This window comes from Glossina fuscipes, unplaced genomic scaffold (genome assembly GCF_014805625.2).
Source record: "Glossina fuscipes isolate IAEA_lab_2018 unplaced genomic scaffold, Yale_Gfus_2 61514, whole genome shotgun sequence".
In the NCBI taxonomy this organism is placed as follows: domain Eukaryota; kingdom Metazoa; phylum Arthropoda; class Insecta; order Diptera; family Glossinidae; genus Glossina; species Glossina fuscipes.
In genome coordinates, this window is record NW_024003726.1 from 1,386,884 (window position 1) to 1,406,798 (window position 19,915).

Here is a 19,915-nt window from a genome sequence, read left to right on the forward strand (position 1 = left end):
CTCTATATTTAGGTTACTAGTTAGGGAGAAATTATAAATTCAAAGCAGAAATTGAGCACTTTACTAAAGTAGTTAGCAACGCAGGGAAGGGCGTCTATATAGTAGTACGAATGAATCGTGAAATCATCTACTGGGGTCCGGAGTGAAATCCGTATAAAAAAGAAACCCGACGAGGTAAACTTATTTTGCATTATAATTATTTGAAGGGTTTATTGTTGTTGTGTTATTACGGATAATTATTTGCCAATGCAGGGTTAAGGAGGTGGTCGTTCGTGTAAAATTTGTTATACAGTCAGGTTATTTGGAGAAGTAATGTATAAGAATTATTATTCTAATTGAAATGCTACTCCACTTGTGATTGCAAAACAAAGAATTTACTAGCATTACTATAGTATATGTCCATGTAAAGGCGTCCCTCGTATTTAGCGATTAATTCGTACCGTGTTATATCGAAACCGTGTTACAAGAAACTTTTAAATAATATAAATAAAAGTAATGTGTACCGTGTTATATCGAAATTGCGTCTTAAGGTGTAAAATTTTACGATAAGTAAAGTTTTATTCCAAATATTACATAAATGAAGAAGTTGGCTTTTTTTTTTTTTAAATTAAATTCAACATTATGCCGATATAAAAAAGTTAAAAATACATCCAACAATATATTCAAAAAATAATATGAAATTAACTTTCATCATCACTCTTATCAAAAATTACTGCTATGCTTTTTCTTTTTCTCAAGGTTAGTCGAAATTCCTCTTCACTAGTTATTTCTCCATCATTACAAAAGTCACCTGACGTAGTTGCAAACACCTGCCTATTTCGATCTTGCAATTCTTTAAGAATTTCTCTATAAGGAGCTAAAGAACTTTTCAATTCTCTTTTACATTGCAAATACCTGCCTATTTCGACCTTGCAATTCTTTAAGAATTTCTCTATAAGGAGCTGAAGAACTTTTTTATTCACTTTAAAATTTTCCGCTGCGTGCTGAAGGACCTTTTTCAACGAAAAAATTTTCTAATTTTCCAATGCAAATTCAGTTTTCAGTAGCAATTAAGTTATTGAATGCAATTCAAAGAAAACTTCAAATTTCCAATGCATATTCGATTTTTTGAAATCGTGTTATATTAAAACCCTGTTACAATTATTCTCAGTTCTTCTACCGTGTAATATCGAGAACGTGTTGTGTGAGGGACGCCTAAATTCTAGCATTAAAAATAGGATGACCACTGGCAGCTAAGAGTGTCAGTTCCTCTTCTTTTTATGCGAGTAATGTGGATAGTAGCACTGTCCATTTTGGTTGTCTTTCTTTTCTTCTTTCGTGTTTCTTTTTAATTTTTTTCCTAATATACTTTAGAAAGTCAACTTTTTCTATTATGCCGCCCATAACTCAAGGTGTGGAAGCTGCAGTCTTCGCCGCCACGAGGATTACCCGCTCATTTCCCAATAGACCGATGTGACTTTGAACCCAAAAAATTTTAATTTTGGGTTGCAGATAGCTTTCACAGCCGACAAACTATGTATGATCATAACCCCTTTAAGTTTAGCTTTACTAGGATTGTGGCCTGAATAACAGTTTTAGCTGTACATGTTGGCGCACTTTCGTGGAGGTTGTGATTAATTTAGATTTTCCCTGTGGCATCTACTATTGCGTAGGCAGGGGACAGGTCACCACTCTTAGAAAACCAGTAGTAAAAAAACTATAACAATCATTATTTTCCAAAAAGTTAAGTTTTCTCTGCGATTTGTTCTCTGAAGACGAAATTGTGCCTACATTCCTTTTTTCATGTCGGGGACGAAACATAAAAAGAGTTAACGTTTAAAGCCCACAGGGTTTCATCCTACTTTTTCGGGAGATATTTAGGGGAACGTTTAGTTTACAACATTTATATAGGAGTTAATTGCGGATTGATATCTCTTGCTTCTTTTGGCAACAAGAGCCTTTTTAACATCTTCGCCAAGTAGTGAATTGTCAGAATTAAGCACTTTCAAGATAATTTTGGCTTTTAACTCGTATACTCTATCCTTTATTGTCGGTAGGCAGGTGATACTGTTGATGGGCGTAATTCAAAAAGCATAACTACTAGCTCTAACCAGTTTTAGATAAACCAATTTCAAAATAGTTGCTATTGCTGACATAAATAATTAATTTTGTTTAAGACGAACACCTTACTAAGATAAGCAATGGTGTCGACGTGAACATGATGTCTACAATGTAGCATACAAAGTTTAGAATGGCATTCTTTAACTGAAGACGGAGCGTCCTCCAATCGTATTTTTTTGACAACGTGAGCTCAAAACGTTGAGTGTTTGCACATTTTGAACTGGTAAATTGTTCGTGTACATATGTCAAATTTCCGTATCCCACAGGCCGTTTTCACAAAATTCAGAACTTTTTTGATTTCTGCATCGATATTTTTTCCCCTGAGGAGTGTCCTTAGTTGCGAGAATATTGATGGTTGTCATGACACTTTTGCTTTTGTTAACCCATTGCACGCGCATGGCGCCCAAGAGGCGCCATTATTATTTTTGATGATATTGTACGTTAAATTGTGCACGCGTTGTAAAATCTTTTACTTGGTGTGAGATTAGTCCGGTATATATCAAATGGTGGACACTTAGATCATTCAATCTGAAGAGTATAGCGTTTCTGGGAAATTTTTAGCAAAATTTTTGATGCTCTCTAAAGTGAAAAAACTGATAAGCAAAATTGAAACTTTTTTTGATATTCTGTTAAGTGAAAGCATTGGTAATTAAAATTATTTTTTTATGACTTAAGGTCATGAAAATGAAATTAAGGAACGAAATTTGTAGTAAATCCGATTAAATGATAAGCTACATGTGATGCAAAAAGGAGAAAAAAGGATTGTAGAGTGTGCTCTGACCGAAGGGAGGAAAATTATAAAAATTTAATATTAGAATATTATCTTTGTAGTATGTAAATAAAAATGAAACGTGTAAATAAATAACTTTTGTTTAAAATTCTTTGTTTGATGAGTTACAATTGTTTATTAAAACTACATTCGGGTACCTGAATATCCATACTAAAAAATGGTTCGGGTGCGAAGGGTTAAAACATAAACATCATCGGCAGATGATGTTCAATTTTTGGTATCTGGCAAAGAATCTTACTTATTTCGTAAAAAGTAAGTTAAAGAAGTTCATGAGATTGACTCTAGGTATGAACTAGCTGTGTGGAATAAAAGAGTTGATGTAGTGGAAAAATTTAGCACCAATTGTCCATGGCTTCAAAATGCCTGAGATAACATGTAGACAGACTTTGTCAAAGGCCTTTTTAATGTCGATTGAAAGTCTTGTAACATGATTTCTTCTAGAAATTGCCTTAATTGTAGAATAATCAATGAACAGTAGGGCATCAAGATAATTTCTGCCTGACTTTAATCTAACTTGTCGCTTTTTCAATTTTTAGATTCAAGAAACCAAAACAACAGAGATGAGACGGCATTCTGATGAAAACTTCTTATTTTTGGGCGATTACCATAAGTTTCCATGAACTGGGATTATTACCGGTAGAAACGATTGTGTTATATAGATCAAGTAATTTACCCTTGGCTAAATCTGAAAGTCTTTGACCATTTAGTTTGAATTGCGATCCGAGCTTGATGGTTTCCCTTTTACTTTGGTAAGACATCTGTTAACTTCTCATCCGGGTAAAGGCTTTTCTAGAAATGACGCGCAATTCCTTTATTTTCAATGAAGCATAGGGAAAAATTTCAAACAGAAAAGTATTCCAAAGGGGCTACAGATCTCATGTAACTCGATTAAGGGCGCGTTTGGGATGGAGAAGGCAGCAATATTATTGGAGTATGGAGTCTTTGCTACTTTGTGGCCTACGGTGCATATCACTCTCATTAAAGTGTTCCTATCAATTGTTTTGGAATATTGTTCAAAGCTTTTAGTTTCTTATAAGATTACAAACTTGCAGACTGTTTAATTTCAGCCTGATAGATAGGTCTTCTTACCTCTATCGAGACTTTTAATATTAAAAGAAATGTGTTCAAAAAAATATTAGGTGTATTTCTCACCAAAAGAGCAATTCAATAAACGAGGCTATAACTAGATTTTTTATTTTAAAAAATGTAACGCTGTATGCACAAACTAATTATGCCAGTCAAAAAGTGTTCCTGTGGATATTTACGTATGAATCATTGAGAACATAGCACTTATACGAAAAACAAAAATTTGGAAAATATAATTTTTTGACATTAAAAAAAAAAAATTGAGCATATATGTTATTTATGATTAACGATAAAAAAAATTTACGGTCTATTTTAGATTTAATAAATAAACTAATTAGTTATTACAAAGTTTTAAGTTGTTCAATTAATTGTTTTAATAAAATAAAAGAATTATATTAAATTTAGCAATATCGAAAAAGACTTACTGCTACGGAAAAAAGATAGTGAGACTGCGTTTTTGTAAAATACCCACTCTATGATAGCCGCGTGCATATTTAGACACACGTGCCCTGTTGAGCTGGTAGTATTTTTTTTGTTTTTTGAACAATTTTTTTATCAGCTATTCTTTCGATGGGTTCACCTGTAGCACGATATTCACTAGATCGGTAAGCTGTTTCCGGGTCATAAGCATAAAACTAAGTTTTATCGCCTGTAATTACGTATTTTAGTTCATTAGTGCTCACAGAAAGCGTTTCTTTTGACACTTCAACACGGCGTCGTTTTACCAAGAAATTCAAAACTCCAAAGAACGAACCGAACGAGAATACACACCCAAATCGTCCTTCAAGGTTGTTTGTACTGATCCTTTTGATATACCAATTATCGACGAACTTTGATTTTGTCAGTGCTTTCATTATTAGTCAAGGCTGATGGTGTGTCTGAACGAGGTTCCTGTTCGACTACCCCACGATTCTCATCAAATTTATACCATTTAACAACAACTCTGATATTGACAAACACTTACCACCGTACCATTTTTAGTTCATTTTATTTTTTGACAAAATTTGATACACATTCTTTGTTTAACAGTTTTCTCCATTCTAAATAATGTTGAGAACAAGATTGTTTAAACAAAAGAAAAGGTGCTTTGCAAACACACCAGGGCGCGTGTCTCGAAGTTAATGTCAGCTGTTCACAACAATCAAAAAAATACACATCGGTATCATAGCGCGGTTATTTAAAAAAAAAATTCAGTCTCATGGCTTTGTGTCCCTAGTAGGAAAATAATTATAAATTATTTTTATATTTTATACCTACCACCAAGCGTACGTTCATGTTTGTATATATGTTTCATAACGTTTGCAACACTCAGAAGGAAGCTTCAAAGACCCCACAAAGTGTATATTCTTGGTGAGCATTAAGTTCTGACTTCTCGCGTAGTGTGTGCTGCAAACATTCTTCTTAGTGTAAAAACGAAGATATTGGTTTCGAATTCGAGAAAATATTTTAAGGTTTTGCACGCAGTTTGGAAAATAGACCAAGCTTCTCAAAGGACACGCTTACAATGCAACATAAGCAGAGGACACAGCTTCTTTCTGTAATAGATACACAATTAAACTTTCCACGTATGTTTTACATAACTTAGAAAATGAGCCATGCCAATTCGATAGATAGTGATCTTTTTTGTTTGTATTTGGGAGTTTTTTACAATTAAGTTGGTGAGTATAAAAGATTCAAATATAAATTTGATAAAAGTGAGCTTTGGTATAACATCACCATAACATTGAACTTCACGCTTTCTAAAATCGCTATTTTTTGATAGTTTATTAAATTTATATATAAAAATTTTTGTTATGGTTTCTGTTTTTTTATGTTTCATGACAACCTTTTCTTTGTCGTTATTTAAAAGAACTGGTGTTCATAGCTTATTCAAAATTATTCTCATATAATACTATATTTGCGGCTGGATGTCTAGTAATCCTGGAAGCCGTCCGCTTAGCGAGTACTCAATCTCAAAAGAAATTCCTGATAGTGCTAGACAGTAAATTTGTGTTATCAGCTTTACAATCATTTCCCTCAGGTAAAACTCAACCCTACATATTAGAAATTACTTCTTACTTTATAGTCTCAACTCTGATTCATTTTGTTTTCACTTTCTCTGGGTGCCCAGTCATGTGGGCATTCTTGGCAACAACATTGTAGATAAAATTGTATCTTCTAGACATCTCATTTTAATGATCGTGCTGGGACTCCTGCACATCTGAGGACAATCGACAGAAAGCATTCCGCTCTTTCTTGGCAACAGCGATGAGATAATTCACCTTATGGTGGTCATTTATACTCTTTAACCAACTAGAAGCTACACTGTACCGATGTAAACAAGCAGTAATTAGGCGGCTCCATCTCTGGTGAGTACTATAGGTGTGGCAAAACTTTCCATTTGAGCTGCAACAGTGTATCCTGCACAACTATTGCAGCAAGTGGCCACAACCGTTTACGGTGGTTTAAACCGTTAAAATCGAAACCGAGAAGCCTTAGCACTTCTCATGAAAAAATCAAATTGTTTGTGCATTAAAATCTTAAGTGGTCCTATGCAGAAATGTATTCACCACTTCTTAGTTCATCAAGTGGCACGTGCTAACGACAGGTACAGTATATGTGTCCAAAGCTTTTTCTCTTTTTTTATAGCTTGGTCATTTATCGATAGTAATCAATGTCCGCATGAGTAGGCGAGTAGGTAAGAAACACGGTTACGAAGTCGGAGTTCCCGGGCTGAAATCTCAAATGCGCGAGAACATGTTTTGGTCGTAGTTATAGTGAGTTTTGCATTTCCATTTAATGTTCGGTTGATGAACACTACATGAAAATTATGTTGCGCATATAGCACATACACAAGTATAAATTTTTTAATTCATTTCGGGTCGGCTAATAATACAATTATAGGATTACTAATTGACGTAGTTGCCCTGGCAAAGCTTTTTGTAATTTTTGGCAAATTTGCGACCTTCAAAGAAGTACTGAAAATGCTTAAGACTAGAATATACTGATTGTAGTTCTCAATTGTAAATGATGTAATGGCATTGTGTTTCCGTACACTTTCTAAGAAAAATGCAAGGGGTACCCAACAACCATTAACATGTTGTTGTAAAACTGCTCCCGCACCAAAATCTGAAAAGTCAGACCAAAGTGATGTAGGTAATGCCTCGACCGGGTAGACTAGAAGCGTCGGTAAATTGTTTTTTGCAACAATCGAATGCGTTTCTTAGTTCATTTGACTGAACAATTTTTCGTTTATCGTTTTTCTTTTGACCTTCGTTTAAATCATGGAGTACAGCTGGTGTTTCGGCTGCTTTGGGAATGAACGTTCGGTAAAAATTAATAAGACCAAGCAGTTGGCTTAGACCAGGCTGGTTACTAGTTTGTACTATTCTATTCCTTTGGTTTGGTAATAAACGTTTTGATGTTAAATATTCTAAGAATTCTAAGAAAGATAGTTCACTTTTCTCGCACTTTGCAACGTTTATTGTCAAGCCATACCTTAAGCGGCTAAAGAGTATTTTAAGGTGTTATCTTCCAAGTTTGCAGAAGCGATAAGAATATACTCAATGTGGGCATAACAAAATTCAAGATGTTTTAGAAGCCCATGCATAAACCGTTGAAATGTTATCCTTGCATATTCGAAAAGTCCCGTTGGAGTGATAATAACTGTTTTGGGTATATTTGCTTTGTCAACGGGTATTTACATATAAGCTTTAACCAAATCTGTTTTAGAAAAGATCTTCTTGCTATATAAATTATCTGTAAAAGCGTGAAAATGTGGAGCAGGTTATCTATCTATCTATCTATAATCACTGAACGGACGCCATTCTTTATTAATTTTGGGAAAAAGGCGAAAATGAAATGTGGTTTCGATGATAATTAATTATATTGCATTAATAAGTGACAAAATGTCTTCCAAAAAAAAAAAAACAAGTACAAGAGTATATTTAAATTCGAGCAGAAATTGTGACTATTTATTTGTTCAATATAATGATGCAATAAACACAATAATCAAGATATTCCGTAGCACAGAGACGAAACCGATCGCAATTTATTTCTGGTAAAAAAATCGAATTTTTACTGCAGAAATGTTTTGATTATTTTCAGATCTGCCAATATTTTGCAAGCCTAGAAATTTTTTTACATTCTAAATATATCTTAGCAGGGTTACCATCAATCTTAAAACTATTATTAATCCCGACAAAAACTCTTGCGAATGTTCATTCTGGTACCCACGATAAGATGAATTCATTTTCAAATTAAACTTCAGAAATATTTCAAACCAGTTCTAGGAGGAAACTGTTGCCCAACTAAAAACTAAATTTTGGATCTAACGATGTCAGTTTTTGGTCTATTCGGTTTTTTTGTCAGGTGGGATAATAAGCTGGAAACTGATACCTCAAGAACTATGGAGAACTAAAATAGATTGGAACATGCCGATCCAAGAAAAGTTATACATATTCTGGATTGCTTGGTAAAACACCCTGCAAGACATAAGACCAATACGCAAACTATACGGCCAAAGTTTATAGCAAAGCAGCCTTCTCATCCGTAACTTATTGAAAAATCATTCAACGTTTATTTTCCCTTCGTTGTTGGAAGAACTAAGTATAGCCCTTGTAAAACTTTATCTATTCCTAGCTTGGAGTTAGTTGCCGCGGTATTAGTAAAAGGCTTGACAGTCGCCATTTTAAGAAATCACGATGTAAAGCTATCAGAAATAGTATTTTGATCAGATTTCAAAATCGTCATTGATTGGATATATTACAATAGCAGATTATACGAAGAATTCGCTTCAAATCGAGTATTCGAAATACTCGAATGTTTTACTAGTTCTGAGTGGATATGGATTCGTGGAGCGCAGAGTCCAGCAGCCCAAAGGCAAAGCGAAATTCCCCTCAAATTCACGTAGATTTTCCGGACCATTATTTTTCGGTTTTTTCGAAAATAATATGCTTCTTGATACAAGCTGATTGATTGTAGTACTTAAAGACGCCAAAGACGACGATATACGGAATCACCAAACAACACTTGTAACGTTTCGCTTTCTGTTGTAATGTTAGTTACATATGTAACCCTGTAGAATATAATTATTATTATTACGTAATTTCGCCGACAAGAAGGGTCTAGTAAGAAAAAAAGATGAAAGGAGAAAGTGCAAAACTGCATTGCAAAGTAAAAGTAAAATTTAGAAATATTTGAGTAAAAGCTCTTAATCATCATCCTTCAAAACGTTTTAAAAATGTTTACTTGGGTTTCGTGTTGTGATGTTCTATAAAAGTTTCGTGAACATTAATGGTTTTGAACTTAAAAAAAGGTGGGAATAATTTTATGCTTAACGTCGACGCCATATTTAATTTTCCGGTATTATTTTATCTATTGGTCAAAACAAAAAAGATGTTCGCGGTGTTATGATAGGTCAAATAGAAATTCGGAGATAATTGCGTGCAAAAACTTCCAATGTTTTAAAGTCAATAGCTTCATTTTTGCGATTAGGAGAGTCTGTTTACAACAGATATCACACAGACAAACGACCGGGCAAACAGACATGCCAAATCGATTAAGGTTTGATGCTGATCAAAAGTATATATACATTGTCGTGGTAAAGCTACAGTGAAAACGGCAAGGCACATAACAACAATGCTAAAGAGAAGCTCTGAGAGTACGTCTTTGAATGCTGGCTGATATGACGTTCGGAGGTAGTCTATTAATCTCTAAAATGTTTGTATGTTTGCGTTTCTTTTTATAAATTTAATAAGAAAATGCTATAAACAATTTACGAAGGAGATAATAAATTCATATATTTTGTGTTGTCATAATTAATGTTGAATGCTGTAGAACAGAAAAAGAAAATGTATGTAGAAATGTAGAAATATGTATATAACTATATAACAAATGTAGATATATGTGTATATTAAATATTTTTTTTTACAAAAAAGAGAAAGCTGGTGTAACAACAACAATATTAATAGTAAACCTCTTCTAATATCAAAATTTCAAATATTTCATTTAAACATAAATCTAAAAATGTTTTGAACAAAATTTTTATTTTTGAGAGGAAAGTACCTTAAGATTCGTCAGATCAGAGTTCGGAGTCTCCTATTAAAAATCATGGACCGACGGAGACCGTAGGAAGGGTAGGGTAAAGAGTGGCTTAGGACTACAACCCGTTCGGTAAGTAGTTTTTCTCTGTCCCTTGGTCTTTATATGGATTAGAGCACGTGTATTCCTTTTCTCTAAATTCTGAATCCCAAATATACGCCAGCACGCAATATCAGCAAGAACAACCTGCCAACAGCTATGCAAAAATTCATCAACCCTGCCAACTACTCCTTTAATCGGGCAAAAGATAGTATTACTCTTTATGTTAGACCCTCTACCTATTGACCATTTTGACTGCCATAGGTTGCCGCACTGAAAAGAGATCGGCTGCGCCCGGATGACGACTAGAACAATTTACTTGGAAACATCCAAAAATCTGTCTACCGACGCCTTTGCAATACGCAGTGTGCAGAGAAATGGCAAAGGCACAAACTTCTTAGGCGCCAGTAAGCCAAAATTTGTAATTAAGAAGCACCGTTTGATTTATGAATGTCCAAGTAAGAACATAGAATGGTATTTTAATACCAAAGCCAATCCTTCTGTTAGCAGAGCTTGAAATATCAGTAGAGTATTGAAATTCACTTTAAAAGAAATAACGCCACAATTAGAGACTTTGAACAGCCTTTCGCTAGAGGCAGAAAATTTATTAAAATCACGACCGCTTACTCATCTGCCATTTGAGAGTACCGACCATGAGCCGTTGACGCCTAATCATTTTTTGTTAGACTGCCCAAGCATAGTGCACACGCCAATTGTACTTAAAATGGTATGTTTGGAAAAGTACACCCTTCAACAAATGAAGCAAAGCTTTTGGAAACTATGGGCACTCGAATATTTTTCTGGATTAATTCCCCGAACGAAATGGCACCAACCAGTCAAACCAATACAAATTAATGTTGCAACTGATGGGCAAATTCTGTCAGCCGTAATCAAAACTACTTCCGGAAAACTCCATCGCCTTGGCTCTAAATTCGCTATAGTCTACGTGATTCATGAGTTTCATACCCTATCAAATCGAGGGCGAAGGAATGTTACAAGTTAATTGTTTATACAACATACATACACCTGTGACTGCTTTATTTTATCTATGAACTTCTACGTATATCAAAGTTAGTTCATTGTCTACGTAATGAAAGACTAAGATGTGATATAATTGTCCTGTGAATACATTAATTTTGTAAGATCATAACAATGCTCCCTATATCGTAATTTTTATCACTTATATCTTTGTTGTAGTTTTTGATCTTGTTGGGACCGTTCTTGTTATCTTTCGTCTTCGTTTGTTTAAGTTTCTGTCGCAACAACAGATAATGTTACCTGGCGGAAATTGCTCAAACTTGAAGAAACCCTCCAATATATAAGACTTCATATGCATTTCTTGACCTATATACGTAGCAAATTGCTCATGCGATCTCTTCTGAACAGCTTTAAATCTTGATATCTCATGCAACGAAGAGAATGAATACTGAATATTTCTTGTAAATAAAATGGTTACCATGGAAGCTTTAAAAGAATTCGTTAATTGCTCTCAAGCATATACGAAAACACGACAAGTTGTTCAGCATCAAAACCAAGCCATAATAATAGCGCAGAATGGGGTTTAATATATTAGATTAACATCCAATTATCCAGAAATACAAAAAACGATGCTGCGATTGCGCTCTATAAGCACCACAAGCTGCACTTGTTTTTATAAATTCATGTGTTTTGATCAGCGACATCTCTTGCGAAGGATTAATGTCCCAAGGGTTAAATTCGATGATTTTGACATTGCTCTAAAATTCTGCTGCTGAAACCCGTGAAACACAGTTTAAAGCTTATGGTAAAGCATTTCATCATATTTGAATTGTCGGTTTTGGTTCCAACGTTATAAAAGCGGTGATTTTGATGTCAACGACAAAGAACGGGCTGGAGGACCAAAAAAGAAACAATAAATTGCAACACCTATTGGACGAAAACCGTGCTCAAACTCTAAAGGAACTTTCAAACAGCTTAGCAGTTGATGAATCAGTTGTTTCTAGACGTTTAGTTGCGATGTGAAAAATCCAAAAAGAGTGAAAATGGCCACCATACGAATTGACACAGAAATACCATTTCGAGCCGTGTCAAGATCGCAGTTTCATTTCTCGACAGACAAAAAAAAAAAAACGTTTCTATGGCGTATTTGACAACGAAAAGTGGATCTACTACAAAAATCTGAAGCGCAAAAAGTCATGAGTTAGTCCAGGTGACCCATCCACATTAACATGGAAACGGAATATTCATGACCACGAAGTTTTGCTGCGCATATGGGGAGATCAAGAAGGTGAAGTATTCTACGAGCTGCTAATACCGACCGTAACTGTTCCTTTAAATGTCTATCGAAGTCAATTGAACAAGTTGAACGATGTATTCTTGCAAAAGGAACCAACAACAGCTCTAATCAGCATAGTTGTAGAAACTAATCGAAAATATTTTAATTTATAATATTGTACCGATTTTTTCGAATATGTGCCTTTTTGAAGTAAAACAATATGATGATCACATAAAGTTCTCTCTACTAGTCAAGATCATAACCACGCATGGTAAAGAAAAAGAACACGAAAGAAAACAAATACATAGGCCAGCTAGGTAGAAAAATATTCAATGTTTTATGTTGTTAATTGTTATTATGACCCTTATTATACATAATGCACAAATATTTTTTTTTTTTGTAATTCCTCTCCAAACATATTTACGATTCGATAACAATATTCACTCAAACAGTCACAGCAGGTTTAATAACTTTAATTTACAAAGATATCCGCTTAATATAAAGATTTTGGTCGCTTCCATGAAACTACCCTCTAATGGCTCAATTTGCTTTCAAACGAGTAGTCAAATACGAACACATCTTGCGCTCGTTATACTGCCTGTTTTTGACTTAGTCCAAAAGATCTAGATCCGGGCTATGCTATTACCATTCCAAGTTCGATAATAAGACTAAGTGGAGCCAGCTTTGCATTTACTATCAAACCTATAGACAATGGGAACACAGATGACAGTTTACATCGTCTGTTCATATTTGGTTGAGGAAAAGAAATAAAATTTTTAGTAGATGATGGACCTAAAATTCCTGCCCTTGCATCTACTTATTTCCAAATTACAAAAGACCTTCCGATGTTATGTTAACAATCGCAAACGGCTCATCATTTAAAACATAATGGAAAAAAATTATTAAACGTCAATTTAAATTTTCGACGTGAATTTTTTTCATATTTCTGGTCACAGGTGTTTGTCAGCCCATCACAGGGGCTTACTTTTTGAATATGTACGGTTTACTTGTAGATATTAAACATCAACAGGACAGGAAACGTATGTATGTTTTAAAACTCACTTTTTAAAAAATATGTATACAAATGAAAACTATAATTCATATTGGTTTATTTGAGATAAATGACAAAACTGTTTTACATTACTACCCTATTGTATATCTAAAATCGACATATGGTGACAATATTCATACTCAAACGATGTTAGTTTCTGACGCATACCTAGATTTGTATTAAACCCAACAAATGCATAATATAGCCCCCATGATAATTTCACATATCACATTTAAAGTAAAGTAATTTAATAACAGGACGTTGCAATATCTGGGCTTTCCTTTTATCTATTTTGAAAAGTTAGAATTTAAATACCTTCAAAAATTAAACGGGGCAGATTCGCAAAACAAAGCACCTACATCTGTTTGATATCTTGGTAATTTTTCAGAGATTAATCGTACATCAATTCAAGTTGTTTGAAAATAGAAATGATCTACACCAAAAAAGAAAGAAGAGAATTGTAATTGTATTTCTCTAAAGACGAGGGGCAGATGTCATTCGACAATATATATGCCAACAATAAGCACCAAATTTTAATTTGCTGACTCAATTACATATATTCCTTATAAAAAGTCGGTACAAGTTTTGATCGCGCAAATAACATGCTCATAATTAACGGAAAAGCTTACTATTTGTATGTATTTATATAAGCTGAAGCTCCGGGACAAGACGAATATAACTTCCTTCTTAATTCATTTTAAAGATTTGATTCAGATGTTTTCGGAATATAACAGTTCATATTAATGTCAACCAAATATTGCTGCTCATGTTGGAATCTGTATTAATTTGCAGAAACTTCTTAGTCTGGAAACATATTTTTAACATTTAGTCGTACTTGTAAAAGCTATATACAACTCACCCACTTTACGGTAATTATTTGCTTGATATTATTTTTTCTTTTTTCTCCCTCTCTAATATGTAATCTATTCTGAATAGATAATGCAATATAAAACTAATGCAAAATGGAGGGCGAAGACATCCATTTTATCTTTTATGTTATATAAAAAATTGTTGCAAAGTATTCGAGCACTTAATTCTGTAAGCAAAAGCAATGAAATGTTTAATATTTTTCCCATGTGTAACGACACGTTGCTTTCGGTTTGTTACACTTGCGTGGCTAAGTTTGCAAAATTTCCCATAGGGTTGTTTTGTATATAAACGCAAGCCCATTATTGTTTCCCAATCAAAAAGACATCAGAATATAAAATTTGTTCGCAAGATTATTTTCTGTTCGTTCATGAAAATACAGTCTAAATCAATTTTTTGCAGGTAGAATTTGCTGCCGTGGTGTTTACGACTACATACGTATGTGCTAATATATGTGTAAACAGATACCTCTGATTTTTTATACTTTTATATTACTCATATTTTTGAAAACGTAAAACTTGAATATAGATAGTATCGGTTGTTTGACGTTAATGAAATTACCTGAGAATGTACGTAAATGTATAATCATTCAATTCTTTCCTTACAATGCTGTTTTTGTATTCAGTCGAGGACAAGCCAGAACTGCAAGACACCAAGTCAAGCAATTTCACCACAATATAAACTTTTAGTTATTAAAAGGGTCTTAAATACTTGTACTTTTATTAGGATGTTTTGAATAATAAATATTTTTAAAATGCTTTAACAAAACACTTTAATTACTTTTTTCGGATAGTTTTAATAAATTTTTTCTAACTTTTTTTATCTACGAATAGACTTATCAGTTTCTCAATTATTGAAGTAGATTGTAAGTTAACACTCACTGCTGCCATTCTGTCATAAAACTTCCACATGTGCCTGAATGTTAAACGAGTTGTATTTTCTTGAGTTGCCATACTATTATTATAATTACCCAAAAGCTGTATAGAAAGACTACACATAGTATAAGACTGGACGTTTCTTTTCATAACTGTTTGTAGCAAAAGACGAAAGCTGCAGTCATTGTAGTATCACTAAATTCTATGAACTTAGAAAGAAAAACACTGTTTGCATACATGGTAACTAGGATATTATCTCTCCTAAATCACTTTTCGCGATCATTGCTGTGTTATTGCTTAAAGACACCAAAGGAATTGATCTCTACCACAATGATATTGTTGGATGTGAAAGTTTCAAACATTTAAGTTGGCACAAAATAACTGTTAATTAGATAACCAATTTTTAACTGTGAAATAAATTGTCTTTGTCTTCTAATACACTTGTTTCTTTTTGTGTTATTTGTTCATATAAATAATAAATCATATGATTTGCCAATTGCTACAAAGTCGCATCCAAGAAACGGGGCAACTCACCACTTTCTAAGCAACCTTAGCTACTACTTTCTGCCAGCAGGTATTTAATTTCAATTTCATCTTTGGAAAGTGTCTAGACGGATTTCATTATTAACAATATAAAAAAGCCTAAAAGAAGAGTTTGTGTATTAATTTTTCGAGATAGAAGAAAAAGAAGTAACATAATATGATATTGTTTGAGAAACTTATAGAAGGAAAAACTCCTATAGGAGCCTAAACACAATGAAACTTGATTTTATTTACCGTGCCGCGTTCTCCAGCGCTGCTATATTTACGTGAATAAAATAAGGAAATCGCAGTAACTAGAAGCAGCTAATATATCGTTTGAGGAGTAAAACCAAAGATGTGAACGTAACTACAGACAATTCATATAAACAAAACTAACAAAGCGAATGTAAAATAATTGAGGTTTTTGAAAGGTCAGTAAAATAAAGAATTAAGAAAGAGTATGATTTCCGACTTTACTAACAGAATTAAAAGAAACAAAGAATGGCTTAAACATAAAAATGCAAAGACAAGATATTGAGGGAGTTCTTCATCATCGCTTGAACAAACGTTTCTGCACGATAATGAAAAATTTGAAAAAGCTGTAACGATGCACCCATGAAATTTTGATATGTTGTTGACTTTTCAAAGATCAACTTTAAGAACACTTAATACGATGTACAGTTTCGGCTTTTTTTCACACACGTGTAAATATTCCTATATTATGAATGCATTTAAATGTTCCCATATCCACCGTGATTTCTTAGATATGTAGCTGACTGTAATACAATACAATACTTCTTCATACTACTTTCATATAAAACAAGGTAATATAACATGCCAACAAAAAATAAAAAAACACATTAAAGTACAGTGAACACATAGTACCTGACTGCAGTGAACTTGTAATGTAGAATTCTATGTCACTTATAAGGATTGACTTTTGTTTAAGTTAAATTAATAAATAATAATATGCTATTTACCCACTATACTATAAATAAGTTAAATCATAATACTTAAATTAAGGTAAGTACAACTTGTAAAAGCATATTATGAAATTTAGTTAATGTAAAATAGTACATAGGCACGAAAAATTTTAAATAAGCTATTCATTCCTCAATCAGTCAATTCGCAATAACTGCATTATTATTTTAATTAGCTACAATTGCAATTAGATGCTATTGCAATTGTATCCTTAGCGCATCGTCGCTGAGCAAATGTAGTATTACATATGAAAAGCCGGGGGTGTAATTACATAAGCAGTCAACTATCGGCCTGAATATCGCCAAGAGGCTAATCGTGTACGATTGTCGTAAGCTTTTCAATACTTACTCTCAAATTTTCCATTGTTTTGTATAAGAAAGGTAAATATGGTAAACATTAAAAAGCATGCAATATGATATGTAGCCAGTTGGTGTTAGGCTATAAAACGATAGATAAGTGTAAATATTAAAATGATTATTTATTTATTCATTTATGTTGTTTTATTAATCTCTGTCTACAGTTACTGATGCAGCCATATAATGCAACACTTTAAGGTGAAAAAGTTTCAAATTAAACTTTATTAGAGCAGCTCATCAAAGCATGGTAAAGTGAATAGTTTTCAGTTCCAAAATAGACAAGTTTTTGCTTAGAATATTCTTAGGTTTAAAGTATTAGTAAATTTGACTTAAGTCTAAGTGTTAAAACTATGACATGATTTATCAAAAAATATCAATCAGAAAAGCAAACAGCAATGATAAATTAAACATTATACACATCCGCCTGAGTAGCCGAAGGCGAGGAATCTCGACTAGCAAGTCAATGGTCGTGGGTTCGAATCTCAAGTGTAGTAGAGTTTTTAATAAAAGTCGATAGCCTTAGATGCTAGTGCTTTTAAGAGTTTAGTCTAAGAATTTATTTCTCGGGCGAAATTAATAATAATAATAATAAACATTATACAATATTATAAACATTAAAGAACGGCGGACATACGTCTGGAAAGGCGAGCATAAGGCAATGTAACTGTGTTATACAGTTTCTTATAAGATATGGTCTACCGCACTGATATTCGAACCCGCTATCACAGACTTGACAATCGCGTGTCTATCTACTGCATTATGTATGGTAGCCCATAGGTAATCGATATACTGGATTTATAAGAAATTGATATTTAATTGCCACTATATAAAAAGTTTTTTCAATCAAAAATTGGTCAGTATATATTTATTTTTTTGGGTAATTTTTGTGCGTGTTACAACTTTAAAAATGATTTGTCTCTTGAAGATGGCTGTAAATTTCTTTCCTGTAATTCTCTAACTTCCTCCCCCAACTGTCTCAATTAAGATGCTTCCACACAAATATCAACATCATCATCTTCATAGATCATTGGAGTGGCGGAGTATTCAAGCAATCTTCTTCCACTACGTAGCGGACGTGTATGAGGTACAGAGCTGCACAAACGTTTGGGACTCTTTCCAGATTTTTTGCGTTCTACCAGCTCTTCCGCTCTTCCTGTAAAATACGTCAATGAGCTCGACAAATGTCCAAAAATTGTAGTTCGATTTTCGAAATAATAAATACCGTAATAATAATCTTTATGCAAACCAATACATCTTTCCACAATGTGTTTTAGGAAATCCGTTGCACTTCGGAAAGGATGTAGGGGGTATCCACTGTCACCTGAAAAAAAAAATAAGAAAGGTATTGTTTTTTGGCGCTTAAATTTTTTTACTGCTTACCGAGCAATTAAACATTGTTGCTGTGTGCAACACTTACGGTATGGTTGCTGAAGACCGGTAACCTCCTGACGTTAACAACTCCAAAGTCATGGCTAAGCGCAACATCCGCCACTCATAAAATTTTTTGCAGGACGTAAAAACCTGCTTTGAAAATGCGGAGTTTCTGCATAAATCTACTTTATATGTCGTTTGGAAATATTAGAAATAATTTGCTTGCTTGTTTTAAGATAGTGCTACGGAGTCAGAAACATCCCGCAAACCCTTTCTCGCCTAACTCGTGATGATCCTTTGCTTATGCGTCGCGGTTGTCCCTGTTCTCCTCTTCAATGAGGAAAAGAAAGTTACGGTACATTGAATTGGAAATGTGTACATTGGTTAACATCACTTATTATTATTATTAATTATTAATTTAGCTAAAGAATAAATTCTAAAACTAAAGTCTTAAAGCATTAGCTTCTCAGTCTATCGGCTTTATTAAAAACTTTACCGCACTTGAGATTTGAACCCATGACCACTGAGTTGCTAATATAAATAAAATAGCAGTTTTTCCAAAATTTTGTTTTTTTTTTCTACACAATTCACAAATTCAATATCGTACAAATTTTAATTTTCGAAATGAAAAATAATTAATTTCTAATAGCTGTTTAAAGTTTTCTTTTACAGCTGCTTTTCTACAAACTCTAAGAGAGAGGTTTGCGATAACTTTTTTTGGCTTATACTCTTGATGCAAAATGAATGGTTGTTCGGTTTATAAAATATTCTTCATTGATAGCCTCCAGACCATTGCCAAATAAAAGCTAAATGGATCCCTGGAGGCATGCTGGTTTGCATTTGCTGCTGTGACTTAAACCGTCTTTCCTAAAATGTAATCAAAAGCCTCTTTTGACACGCGAGAATTTTGCAGAAATCTACATGTAAACAATATGGAATATATATTGGAATTTACGATTTGACAAATGCATGAAACTATCTGCTTATACAAGTTAAATAAGTTTTTATTTTATTTAGTACTTGGTTGATCCTTCTGCACTAAATTATCATTAATTAAAACACAATTTTAGTTTTACTTTATTAAACAATTTTTTCTTTTTTGGGTTGAGGAACTTTAGGTGTTGAAACGATTGAAGTTTGGTAATGAACTAATTTTTTGTTTTAACAAGCTACCTTAAAGGAAACCTTTGGTTTGTCCAATAATTGACAGTCAGCACTTTTATCGAAACGGAGTAACGTTCATTGTAAATATTAGATTGGTGAGAAGTGTTTACAATGCATTTGTATGACACTCATTGTTTATGAAATGCTACGTTTGCTTATTTTATTTATTAGAGCAGTTCGTGAATTTATAGTTTTTGTTAAGATGGTCCTTGACTTACATTCTCAGGTTAGATAAAAGGATTTGAAGAGCCACGAAGACCTCCGATATGTTTTACAAGATTCCCTTTCCGCCAATCTCAATATTCCTCTACTGGCAAATTGGCATTACTTGATGATTCAATAATAAGATTTTACTAATTTCAGTTTAGTTTTGTTTAG

At 33.4% G+C, this 19,915-nt stretch overlaps 1 protein-coding gene and 1 long non-coding RNA gene across 4 annotated transcripts in view; both read right to left on the reverse strand.

The window, feature by feature from the left end:
* The window catches only part of LOC119643644 (eukaryotic translation initiation factor 4 gamma 3), a 65,913-nt gene extending 50,767 nt beyond the window's left edge, over positions 1 to 15,146 (reverse strand). For 2 of the 3 annotated variants that reach the window (XM_038043025.1, XM_038043024.1), the window contains exon 1: positions 14,830 to 15,146. The gene's annotated coding sequence lies outside the window, so the exon portion shown is untranslated. Of the gene's footprint in view, positions 1 to 5,233; positions 5,512 to 14,829 lie in introns of all 3 variants that reach the window. The other variant, XM_038043026.1, reaches the window with a different exon arrangement.
* Positions 15,147 to 17,584: 2,438 nt separating this feature from the next.
* LOC119643673 lies at positions 17,585 to 18,807 on the reverse strand. The gene is made up of 3 exons (XR_005248375.1): positions 18,383 to 18,807; positions 18,225 to 18,323; positions 17,585 to 18,155 (listed from the first exon to the last, which is right to left on the reverse strand). It is a non-coding gene; the product is annotated as an uncharacterized LOC119643673 (long non-coding RNA).
* Positions 18,808 to 19,915: the final 1,108 nt, after the last annotated feature.